The sequence below is a fragment of the Anopheles ziemanni genome, chromosome 3 (genome assembly GCF_943734765.1).
Source record: "Anopheles ziemanni chromosome 3, idAnoZiCoDA_A2_x.2, whole genome shotgun sequence".
Lineage (NCBI taxonomy): Eukaryota > Metazoa > Arthropoda > Insecta > Diptera > Culicidae > Anopheles > Anopheles ziemanni.
Genome location: NC_080706.1, coordinates 72190914 through 72204840, shown reverse-complemented (window position 1 = coordinate 72204840; position 13927 = coordinate 72190914).

Here is a 13927-nt window from a genome sequence, read left to right as displayed (position 1 = left end):
CGAATGTTTATTTACTTTTTAATTACTCCTGAGAAAAGGGATAGATATTCGCATTTGTTCTGATCGTGTGGAACGTTGCCATTTGCTAAAACCTGGGGTCCTCGAGAGGATTTTTTAACGTTTCTTGCGAGGAGGAAGCGTGGTAAACCAAGCACTGGAAGATGCCGGAGCAAAACGACGCTCAAAGTGTCACAAAGTGTCGTCTCCGTGTCTGCTCGACACTCGGAATGAGGTACCAATTGTTGGATTTAATTATTTTATAATTGCTCCGAGAGCGAGAGGACGCCCGGCACCGGGCTCGCAATCGTTCCGATGTTGACATATTGCCAACTACGCAGCCGAGCGTTGCGGAATGGGAAGAACTCAACATTCCGGTTTTATTGTGCTGTTTGTGGCATGCTAATGGATCTTTAATTGTTTTATGGGCAAGTTACTGTCAGCAATTGTGGAAATTTGAGAAAAGTTACCCAAAGTAAAAGACTCAAAAGTTTGGATAAAGTAAAATCGCTAGTCCCAGTGAAAATAAGTTTTTGTATGTTACGTTTTTTGGTTTGTTACGTTTGGTTCCAATGTTTGGTTTTATGTTGTAAGATGTGATAAAATCATTAGGATTTTTGATTTGAATATCATGTAAGATTTATGTTTAAGGTTTGTGAAAGAATTGGATGTTAATTTAGACTCTTTGAGGATCACAATTAAGGCAACACATAACATGTTTCTTCACCAAAACAAATTGAATAAATTGTGTTTTTGTATGAAATATGGTTTTGTTGACATCCTTAACAAATTAAATAGAACCTACATAGAACTGTTCACAATACTTTCAGTTCCTACAGACTGATTGGTGCCCATATAAATTATGGGCAGCTTTTTAAAGCCATTTGGAAGCATTCCAAACATGGTGTCAGATACTTCACACTTTCAGCTTTGCTACCTCGGCCACCGTTGTATCGATTCATTCCGTAATTGATGCATTTTCGCACTTCAGCTTAGCCCGGATCGGTATGATTGACAGCGTGCAATCACGAACGAATGCATCTTTCATTGCACTAATGCATCTCTGGTTGAGCCAACAGCGAGTGAAAGCTCTGAAATGAAACACTGTCTACGGGGAAAATGAATATGAAGTGAAGAAAAAGGACTGAAATGTATTGTGCAAATTGTTGCACTCGAGCTGAGCATTGCCAAGATAGGAGAGAATTTTATCTGATGAAGTTGAACGAACTGCAAAACAGAATTTAAATGTTGTGTTCAAGAACCAGTTCATACTTTCATAATTCTTAGCATGTCACAGAAACTTATCAATGTCCCCAGAAGCGACAGGATTAAATCAATCTCTATCTTCTTCAAATATCTCCAGTTGTGAAACAAATCTCATAATCATAAATTGTACCTAAAGTTATCGACTTTCTTCCTTGGCATCGTCTCACCTACAGTCATCTTCTATTATTACTCAACAAATTCGTCGATAAATCTTTACTAACTCCTTCCACAGTCATCATCACCGGCGGTTATCATTCACGTTACGGTCGACACCAAATCACAGAGGGAACGAGAAACTCCCGTCTCTTCTTATCATTTGGTCGGAAAATGGAGTTTTAACTTCTAGGTGCTTACCTTGTGAAAATCGTATAAATCTTTCCCCAGCCTTATCTGACAGGCTTTGCAATGGCAAAACTATCTTTACTAGTCTGCGCAATGAAGAGGATCTCAATTCAACCGGGAACCTTCGGGTTCGGAAAGGTTGAATGGAGGAAATAGTTGAGACTCTATCATGTCTGTCACATGCTTTCCTACGATCTGCGCTTGCCAGTATTTTGAGCATGAAAATTGTAGATGAAAAGATATAAGAAAAATGGTATAAAATGTAGAGGCGCATTATATCTAAAAATTATGTTCCTATTCAGTTCAGAACTAAGATGGATAAAAAATATTTTTGTTATAATATATGCGTTCATAAAAAAAATACATGTTAAATTTATATGTTTTTTATCATAAATGAAGAAATAATACCTGATACATTAAAATAACCTCCTTCATTCGCTACTCCTTCCCTGTTCTAACGCAGCGTGAAGTGTGTCTAATTCAAATTTTCACCCTTTTTAACTTTTCCATTGGCTGCTCGAAAAGCTTCGTGCAAAAAAAGGAAACATGCTGAGCGGTGAAAAAAGAATGCAGATATATTTTACTTGACGTTTTTATGAAAATAATCGAAATTTATTAGATCATTATGAATTCATGATTATAATGCAATGATTTATTGCCTTCCGCTGAATGCTTTCCAGTGCTTTTCTCTGCCTTTTTAGAATAGAAAAGTACTGAATGGGCAAAAAAGGTTCACTGGGTGTTTTTTGAGCTGGGGTGGGGTTTTGAAGGAAGAATATCTGATCCTTTTTCTTTTTTCTAACACACACACACACCCATAGGTTGAAGGGAAAACGATTTGGTTGGGGAGCAGGATGTCCTTGCACATGTAAAACTCTCCAAAAACTCTTCCCTAAAACCGCGCACATTGATATCCGTTCAATCTATTTTCCCAAAACTTTACACAACGAGTTGAAACCTCAATTTTCTCCTCACTCGCTTGTTCTGCTCAGGGCTCATGGCTGGCTGAAACGAGGGGACCACGGAAAGACGGTTGTGGAAACGGAAGAGATTCGAAGGGAAGGTGTCTTCTATCCACCTAGCTTCAAGCAACCGCATGCAGGCCAGAATGGGAATCAACATTCCACTTCCGAAGCAAATCGATCGTGCCGAGGAAGCAGGGTCCGTAGGAAACTTTCCACTTAACAGCTCGGCCCCATGCTCCGCCAGCCGGAAAATGGAAACTTTCCTCGACTGTATGCACGGCCAGCTAAGGCTAACTCGTGATGCTTGATTTGCGGGATTTGTGCCAACGAATGTTTAAGAGCGATAAGCGGAGAAGGGTTTTCCTGGTGCAGATATTTTTTTCCCTGTTTTCTTTCTTCCTCTGGTAAGATTCTTAGAACAAATTTTGTCGGGAACTTTTTAATTGCTTCCATCGATAGACGCTAGGGTGGGTTCGAAAACTTTTTCCACGTGCTTCGACTCCGAACGGGTGCTTATTAGGAGCAAGTGGTGGTGGGATAGATATTTGGTGGCAAACAATTTCCAATAAAATTAGCCGAAGATGCATTCATTAAATTATCTTCCGTTCGCCGCAGGAAGCCGAAGTATCCAATCCATGAGTGCAGTGCGCTTGCGAACATTTTCCTGACATTAAACAGATATTAATTGCTTCGAAAAGTTTCATTAAGAGAGGTAAATTTAAAGGTAACATCTTGTTGACACATCTAACCAACTCAAATTGTGTGATTCTTTACAACCCTCTTTAAATATGTGATCCTCACACAAATATCCACCTGCCTTTTTTGAGTTTGATATAAATCATGTTTGAACAATTTCTATGAATTTAGTAATTAATGCAATTTCGATTGATTGTCAAATTTTCGGAAATAACATTTCTATGCAAAAATACCGCAAACATTTAGCTTTGTTGGATTATCGAGAAAATTCAATTGTTTCAATTCAATTGTGAGTGAAACTGATTTTTTTTATATGGCACGACATCCCAAACTGAAATATAAGTAGAATAAAATAAAGGAAATCTCTTATTAAAAGTTTTTCCAGGCATTTTTAAAAAAAACTATGTTCGATTCCATGCAACAAATCCATGTGATAATTAATATTGAACCCTGCATTACGCGAAAAGTTATCAATGATCTATTTAAAAAATCATCACTACAATGTTTTTTCTCAACATCAGAAATTATTTTTTAACAAATTTTCAAAATTTCGTCTATGCGTTCAAAAACATTCCCCAAATTAAAGCACTCATTATTCATGACATAAAACAATTCATCTAGGATAACGCTCGTACGAAAACGAGCTCTAGAAGCAACGCAAATACCATAACAAAATGGGTACAAAAGTGATGGAAGAACCATTTTCCAGCATGCTTGAAGACAGCCAAAGTGCATCGGATGGAAAACCCGATCCGAAAGATGCGAGCTTTCACTATCTTTTGCGATGGTAATTTCGCATCCATCTCCCTTCCGACCAACGTCCCCAGCAGCCTGCAGTCGATCCCCGTTCACACCTACCGAGTTGTAAAATTGTAGTTTGAACTCTCCTCATCTCCTCCAGTCAACTTTCCTGCCGCATTCTGTCCCTACCAAATGCTTGCGGTAAAACTATGGGTTCCTGAGACGGTAGCGTACTACAAACGAATTTATGTACGAGTCTCGGTTTGCGAGGGGGAAAATGAAAAACTTTTACGGTGAGGGAAACTTTTACTAACCAGAAAATTAAACTATTTTGTTGTTTTGCATTTTTATTCCATCGCTTTCGATCGGAAAGACCACGGGTTGGGTTTGGGTATTTACATTTTTTACTTGTTTTGCGTGTTCACTTATCCCATCCCGAGCTCTACGGGATGAAAAACATGATGGAGAACTAGACAGAATTATCTCATCAAGTTTTACAAAACTGCTCAAAACGGGGCGGAACCTTTACATTCGGTTGGGTTAGCATAGGATATGCATTTGTTTATAGATTTTTCATTGAATGATCAATATCCATCTTTGATGCTTTAAAGATTTCATCTGTTTTCACTTTCGATTTGTTGCGTTAAGTTTAATCATGAATTTAGTGACTGCAAATATTTCTATAATGTTTCTAAAGGCACTTTGACGCGTTTCAAACTTTTAAATGCTTCTTCAGCGAGTTTCCGAATGTGTCAATAGTAAACATCTACGTTGGCAGACTTTAAATCCTCCTACGAGGACGACCAGCATCGACAGCATACCTATTTAAATATCAACACCGAGAAGTACGAAGCACTCAGTATACTATTTTCAATGCCGATAGTATCTAGAGAAATCACCAGACTGTGACGATGCCGGTCGGTGGAAAGGTCTTGCCAAAATGCAAACCTTTCGTTCCACACCAATCGCGCCAGACACTCCACAATCGCTCGTGCCTGAACGCACGTTCCGGTGAGAGCTGCCCTTTACAATTTTTATCGACCTCTGTTACTCTTCCAACATTACGGATTGATTGAAATATTGAAATAAAAAAATGCAGAACTCGTTCATTCATTGATACCGATAGCTATTGGGGGAAATCATAGTTGGAACGAAGTTGAAAAAGAGTTTACTTTAGACATCAAGGTAGAAGGTGGGTGAGAGCAATGAGGCTGTTCTGATTTGAATTTAAACATTACTTACCATCAACATGATAAAAGAAAAAAGGCAGTGGAAAGTTATTACTACATAGAATAATACAAAACAATACTTTTTGTCCGTGAATGAAAAAGATACAAATACAGATCAATAATAAAACGAAAAGGAAAAAAAACCATGCCACCTTCCAATCTTCTTGGTGGGTCATTTTGTGGAGCATTCCTTGAATTTCCGTGAAAAAAAAACGAGCTTCAAACGCATTCTAGGGCATTCAAATAGAAAATTAATTACTCAAGCCATCAACATTCATGGGCTTTGTTTTCGGCTCCTTGCCCCCGGATTGGTCAGTTCATTATGGGCACCGTAAATGAGTCGGATTAATGAGGTGTCCCGGATAGCCGATGCTTCATTTGAATGGATTATGGAAATTCCTAAGATTAATCAATGCATTCCAAGTGCTTACCGGCGACGGTGCGAATCGGTAGTCGAAGGTGAAAAAGGATTTTCGTTGAAATGCGTTGCGGAATGGCAATAAAAAAAAGTGCTAAAACTTTAGGTCGATGTTCACGTCACGTTTATACCATTTGGCACGGGTGGGAACAGTAAAATCGTTCATCAATTTGTTGCCGAAAATTGAAAATACGAACGACAGTTGCGTGACATTGAGCTTCGTATCGTAAAATCGGCCTCATTTATCGATATTGCATCGTAACCTTGAGTTAGGCATGGATTAGATAAATAATGTATAGTTATCCTCACTTTGTGATATAGAACAACAACATTTTGTGCAATCTTAATAGAATAGCTTTCCATTCCATTCTTTTTTCTTATTAAAAAAAATTAATCAATCATCACATCAAATAAAGTAAATAATCATACATATCACATAATTTAATTGGATGCACGATTGTAATCATGGGTTGTATGATTACTTCAAAGGTTGTATGCTTACAATCACGATGAGTTATTTATTTCTATTAATTATCTTACAAGTCGACTCACTCATTTCACGAGAAACATGTATACTACCATACTGTACTATCACATAGCGGAAAATTACCTCTTTGACATCACCCCTGGCTCCCAATCAATCTTTCCCTATCGGTTTCCATCTCCCCGCAAACCGAATGGCGCTAGCGAAGGTATCTCGGTGGGAAATCGGTACGAAAACGATTAGAAAAATGATAACCCATTTAGCTAGTCCGGTATTTAATTGCTTTAAATTATAGCCGGCTTTCAGGGCGCCAATGCTAAGTGAACAAAGTCGGCCGTCACCTACATCACCACACTCTGAGGCCCTCGTTCTACGGTTTCCGAAGCCTCGTTTCTGGCAGAGAAGAAACGCTAATGCGATATATCACTGCCACTAGCTTCTTCTAGCGCCCTCGTTCTGGGGGCTTCCACCCCTTTCCGGAGGGTGGGTTGGAGATATAATGAAAATGTCACAGAAAGAAATTAGAAATGAAAACGAACGGAATCAACCAGCCCCGGGAACATAAAGCTGGCGAGAGCAGGCCCCAATAAACGGGGTGGGGGCATAGGTTAAGTTAACTCGACAGTTAAGGAACGCATTGGGGACCTATGGGAAGGAGTGCGAACGTTAAAAAAATAGAATAAAAATGGGGAAAAAGGTGTAATGGAACGATAAAGGCACCGTTAGATGTGGCACAAGGTGTGGGAATCGAGTAAACAAAACGCGAAAAAAAAAGAAAACTCTGACGCCTTTTCCATTGCCAGGCGATCCAATTAAAAAAGGACTCGCTCCGTTGGCGGCAACCGACGGAGCAGGACTTGCTGCTGCTGGAATGCACGATCCATACACTTTCCTTATCCCCAGAGCCTACTTTCGCACACACAAACACTCATCAGTGAACTACTTCCTGCAGGTTTGCCGTCGCAGCCATGACTTATCGTTCTCTTAAAACCAGAACACGCCAATGGTTCCCCCCGTATCGTTCCCGATTGATAAATATGCACACTCACCCCGGCAGCAGGGTGTGTGCGGTGTTCGAAGTCATTCCACTCCGGAGATGGAAAACCAAAGGCACAGCGACGATAGAGCCACTCCCAACACGTTGATCCTACTACGGAACAACATTTACCGAATAAAAAAAAAACAAGACAGAAAAATCTGCCATTAAGACCCGCTCCGACTGTAAAAGCGTCCGCCATGTCGAACGTCGCAAATCGGATCGAAGCGACAGGCGCTGCGAGATAGGAAATAGATTGGAATTCATTAGAGTCATAATTACATTCTCATTTTACATTCGTCGTTTTCGCCTCCTCGTCTCTCGGGCGAATATTTCGCCTTCCGATCGCCGATTGGGCGGAAAAGGACCCGGGCGGAAAACGGGGACCGACGGGGAAAGACAATTTGTTTATCAACCCCCCAAGGCACTCCGGCAGGGCGCCTGTTTAGGGAAGTTTGCCCGTCGGTGTCGCGGTGGATAAAGTTGCCAGTAGCAGTGAGCGAAAGTGTGTGATAAGAAAAGCGGTACGGTTGGCGATAAATCACCTTAAACGAATTGTCTATCCCCGTGGATGGTGTGAACGCTTGGTAACTGGGAGTCGCTATTACGCTTGAAAGTAATTCCGGTTGAAGTAGACAGTCGATTTACATCGGCAGGAACAAAACGAGCGATTAATAAGGTAATGTTTGTGCCTCGTCGTGTCAAATTGATTATCAAATGTGTAAGATTCATTTCATTTCGAAACAAATGCAATCTATATGATTCACTGTGCTCATTTCCATATGCATAAATGTTTTTAAAATGAAATTCATATCATCATCTCTTCAAAATGAACTTCCTACAGTTCAGAAAGATATTGAAATTCTACTTTATAACATACTTTGTAATTTAAACAAAAGAAAGCAGGGCTTTGCCTGGGTAAATTATAAAATTACTTGTAGCAATAATTTTCATTAATTTTAGCAAGAAACATGGATGTTTTCCAACATGATTCTTCTGTAATTTCTAATGAATTGCCCAATTTTGTGCGTATTACACACAAAATGAGGCAAATAATTCTAACAAAAAAATTCCTTGCATCGAACTAGTTTCTAGATTCGGCTAATTCAAAATTCTGACAATCTTATAAATTGCTGTTTGTTTGAAAACTAATCATGATAAGGTCCTCGAATGGAATGGTTTATCGTTCCAGGTTGATTCTTTTCCGGGCACGTGTTCTCAATCATCTTCCAACGGATGATTTCATTTCGGGTATGAACACGTTTCCTCCAATCAAACAAAAAAACCGAAAGGCGACCCAATTTTTCACAAACAATCCCTGCGAGGAAATTGATGAAGATTGCTATCACCTGCTTTGGCAATTTTTACGGGTGAGAAAAAACAGGGGAAAAGGAAATAAAAGTATCGGTGGAAGTGGGGAAGTGTAGTAGTTTTAGCTTGGAAGACATTTCACCCCAGGCAGAAAGGTTTGCCATGTTTGACCAATCATTTCCTGCCGCCTTAGGTCGGACGGACAGTATAAACGGGGAGTGTTTAAAAACAACTCAAAGATTCCTCAAGAAAATGAATAGGGTTGTGTAAAAAAATACTGACATCAGAGTTTCCGGATGGGTTACTGTTAAGGTGGCGTCCCATAATGATTTACCATTCGGGCAAAAGGTGAAATACTGGAACGGATCCCTAAAAACACGCAGAGAAAAGAGATTGTACAATAACTCTGTTAAGACAGGGCTTATTTTTTATGACATCCATTCCACAAAAGTCCCTTAAAATATTCCACTGCTGATTATATTCCACTCAGAACACTATAAAGAAAAAATACTTCAAAATGTGATGTAAAGAGCGAAAAGTAAATGACGTTACAGATAACATAACGTTCTGCTAATGAAGGAATGGGGTGACGAGCAACCTCAGTTGGAACCATTTCATTTACACCCAGTTTTGGATGGGGAGCTATTGTTTCTGTGTAGAAAGTAAGGAAAAGAAAAATCACACCCGGAAGGGGTGTGCCGTGGCAAGAAATGTCTAGCTAAAATATTGCGTAAGGGGTGGCGTGCCAAGATAGGAAGGGAGAAAGCCTTGGAAGCGTTACGTTTATTCTTCCTTATCATAGCAAGATATGTTGGAACAGGAAAAAGAACTTAGGGAAAAGATGTGCAGGAGTAAGTGTGACTTTAAGTCATTCTTCAAACATTATTTTCAACATGAATAACTTACAATAGCTCTAACCACATTTGAAGTATTTTATGAAAAAATGATACCAATCTGCGGTTCAAAACTGATTTTAAGTTTGCAAAAACGCTTGGAAACAAGATAGGTATGAGCCAAAAAATTTGACAAAGGCTATTTGAAAGGTAGTTGGCAAAAGTTTTGCGTATCTTGAAAATGGCACCAGTGACACCCTTCTTGAAAAGCAAACGGCAAACAAGTTTACGGATTAAAGGAAAAACAACTTTAACAATAAAATAATTCTCGCAGGAAAGGGAGATCGTAAAATTTGGTACTAAAATAAATGAAAATTGTAATCAACATTGTGGGTCTTTGTAGCTCTCGAGGGAGCTAAATTGTTGAGGACATGCGATTCGTGAACAAGCATTTCAAGCAAAAGATAAAGTAGTGGTAAAGTGTACAAACTGTAATGGAGTTGCAAAGAAATTCTGTTGAAACGAAACCAATTTTTGTTTTTAAATGTCAAACATAGGGTTATAGATGTTGTGGCTGTGATAGAAGAAGTAGCTGATCAGAATATGCGGTTTTACTAACGATAATAAGAAAGGATGTTATTATTTTCGTTTGATCATTTTAATATTTTTTTCTTGAAACATTCCTTTTCTTTTTAAATACCATTCATTTGTTCAATGTGTTAAGTGGTCAAGTACCACAAATGTTCAAATTAAGTTTTGCTTGTGAATGTTATGCTCTCGTAAATGATTGTGTTGTATGAATCGCATGGCGTCTGATGCAGAAAAAGAAGAAAATCCAAATCTGCCGAACGTAATTTCTGTCCTTAGAAAGTCACTCCAACGACCTCGAACCTTTAGCTTAATTTACATAAACAATCAGCACTTCGAGCGTTTTCGGATAAAGTTTTGCGCCGGGAAAGAATTCATCTGCTGTAGCTAGGTTACGTTCCAAAATGTTCTACTTCAACTACAAAAAAAGAAACGAGAAAAACATAGATAAATGCATGTTAATTAGACTAGCAATCGGGCAGTTGTCAAAGTGAAACTTTTCGCCATCTACTCTGACTTGATTAAATTATCTTTCCGAATTCCCTTTTTTCGGTAGTATGGTTTTTTCGGCAAGCACGACATCGAAAAAAAAACCAACAGCTCTCCTGATTAACCGTAAAGCTTGTGGGTTGAAATTTGGTCCCAGCGGATCCGGGACAAGGGAAAGGGAATGGGGGAAAATCACCACAACAACGATCGCAAACTTTACCGTTTCCGAAAAACTCCCCACTCCCTAGCACTCCAAACACCGAACACAACCGGCTCGTTTGGGAGTTTTCTTCTGACCAAAGGACCGACCATTTCCAAATCGCCGCCATTTCGCTCATCGACATTCTGCCCAGCACGCTTCGGAAAGCATTTGCTCAAGCTTTATCAAACATTTGCGTTTGCGAAGTCGCGGACAAGCTTGTGCCAATTTTCGGTTCACCGTTTTCCTTCTCGCACTTTTTGGTGAGGTGACCATTTCGTTCATCACTGGCCGTGCTGTTGACAAGTATGTGAAGGCAGTTTGGTGTGGGTAAAGAGCAGTAGCAACGCAATAGTATCGCATAGTGGAAAAATTGAGTATGAAATAATGCAAAATAAATAGAAAAAAAATTGTCAAAGATATGGAAACTCATAAATTAACGTAAACGGGGTCGATGATTATGATACAATCAATTTTAAGATATTAACGTTTTTTTTAACTTTTTACCGTTCTGATATTATTTGGCAATCCCACAACACTCTCAAACCGAGGAAATATCCTTATTATAAGAGACGTTCAAACTGCGGCAGGTGGATCAAATTGTATTTCTCGCGGGATTTTCCCGCAGTCACCTCGCGTTTGATCCATCGTTGCAGCACGGAAAATGCCGGCATGCGGAAAATGGTGGCATTCGGAATCGCTATAACAGCGACCGCTAAGGTGGTGGCCTTCTACGAACCTGCTGCTGACCGCGGCGTATCACCGCAGCACACGATCACTTTACGGCTTCGGTGCGTTGCTGTTTATCCGCCAACTTTGACCCGTGCTCGCTTTTTCGCCGGCCGAAAAGGGCAGCAATTTTACTGGGTTTTCCCCGGTAGCGCGCGTTCAATACCGGACGGAACCAGTGGTACAATGTGGTTTGTATTGACTTTTCCTCGATTACGTGGAGCTGGCGGCATCGAATCGAAAGCGTAAGGTTTCCTCATCCTCTCACATTTTCCCCCTGTCGTGGATTAGTTTGGTGGAGTTTGGCTTGGAACGGACCAGGAATGTGGGGTCGGATTTTCATCGAAAAACTTTTCACATACATCGCAACGGACGCGACGGAGTTTGCTTGAGAGCGAGAGGAATCAATCAATCCCTTCCCCCCAGTTCAACGGTTTCCGACGGAGAACGGTACAACACCACCAGCTGACGGGAGTTTTCCAACCGAAGTCAGCACATTTTCCACACCATGTGCGCGGTGGGAATGGACCCCGACCGTGGCAGAAACAGACCGCGCAAATATACTGGTACTCCGAAATAGTTTATGACGCTGTCGGTGTTTCGGTGTATATTTTGACAATCTTCTCAAAACGCGCGCCGGCTGTGGATTTTCCTCCTCTGCTAGTGAAAAAGCTGACGGGTACGATGGCAAGCGCTTTTGCGCGGGGTTGCCCACGAACACCACGCTTTCAATTTGCCATTGTGTCTGATGGACCCGTATGCCGTTTAGTCCCCTGGGCGAATGTTTTTGGGAAAAGAAGTTGACGATCACCAACTTTAACCAAGCTCCCTGACTGAGCTGGTGAGACGATGTGCGAGCAAAAACACCTTCGTCAACAATATGACTAGGATAAGGAATTCCCTGGTTTGGTGTCAAAGTGTTCGGTTACTACATTCCAATTTAAAAATATTGTCATTTTACGATAGTACTCACGCTAGTTTTGGATAAAGTGTAACAATTTGGGAAGCTTAAAAACGACACATAAAAATTAAAAAGAAGTGGCGGATTTATTCTACTACTAAAACAAGGTACATCTTTAAACGAATACTTTTAGCGGATCTTAATGCAATGGATATTCATCATTTTTCTATTCTATTTATTATTTTACTTTACTATTTTAATTTGGTATTTATTCATTAAAATGCTGCTGCTCATAACCTGCTGCAAAGATAATATTAAAAGAAATCTAAAAAGAAGAGCAGGCAATTCTGACGAGAATTCTTGTCACCTGAATAACAACAAAATTTTTCGTTGGGTATTGACTTCACACATGACACACTGTCGCGTCATCAGATGGGCACGGCAGGGTGAAATTTGTGGTGGTGCTGGGACGGGAGAATTTCTGCGTTGATGTAAAAGAGACATTACTATCATCATCTCGCTCTTTCCCATTGAAATCCTATCTCAACCCGAAGCTTGTGGCGGTAGGGTAATTTATAGAAATCTTATTTATATTTATACAAGCTAACCCAACGAACTTCGCCTCGTCAAATTTGAATAACCCGCTAATATTGAAATAACAAAGCATTGGAACTCAAAGACCCTTATGTTCGTTGATGTCGACACATATCAATAGCAGATCCATCTTTAGGAAACGGCATATCAGGCAAATCCAAAGCATGTTATAAAATTATGTAAAACGTTTATTGACTTCGTCTTCACTTACATCACGATCAAACAATTTATATGAGGGCAATGGTCCAATGGCATCAGTTTTTTAAAAGCAGCTAAGAGTGCACGCGCACTCTACCATTCGTAGTTTCGATACTATGCGCGAAGTTCAGATAAAGATTTGTAATGAGTTCAATTTTCGATGAAGCGTATTGCAAAAGCAACACTCACGTTACAATCCACGATCCCGCACAGATTTAACTCGACAATTCTAATTTTCATTTGTATTTTTTTTCGTTTTCCTAAACATCGTCCCAAACGGTTTTGTTCAGCCCAAACATCGTCCCAAACCCAAATACAACATCGTTAAGATTGAGTTTCTTAGTTATAGTTGTAAATCGTATATTTGATTTTATTATATGGAAACCCTTTTTCGAGTTTTCTAGTTTTCTTCCTTTTTCTTAGAAATTTTTAAAAATATTCATCCTTACAAATTCTTAATTGAGTCAAAAGAAATCAACCACCAGAAGGATTCATACGAATTAGTCCAGTCGTTGTTCAGTTATAGAAACTTTTTTTTATATGGAAAAAGCCGTTTTTACAAATTTTCGAATTTTCGGGCTTTTTCTTGGGAATTTTCAAATTTTCTTTTTTTCTAAACCTTTCTAAGGTGAAAGGAACAAATCATACAAAGATTGGTCGTACCAATGGGCAAGATTCCAGCCGATTTCAGCATTCATTTTTATAGATATACGTAGATAATTACTTTTATGGAAAAAACCCTGTTATCGAGTTTTATTTATATTTTCTGGCTTTTCCTTGAAAATTTTCAAACTTTTCATTTTTCTCAACCTTAGTTGGACCAAAAGGAATAAGCCATAAGGAGACTTCATTGTGATAAGTCCAACCATTTTTTAGTTTTCATTAGAGAAGGTAAATTATTTTTTTTTTAT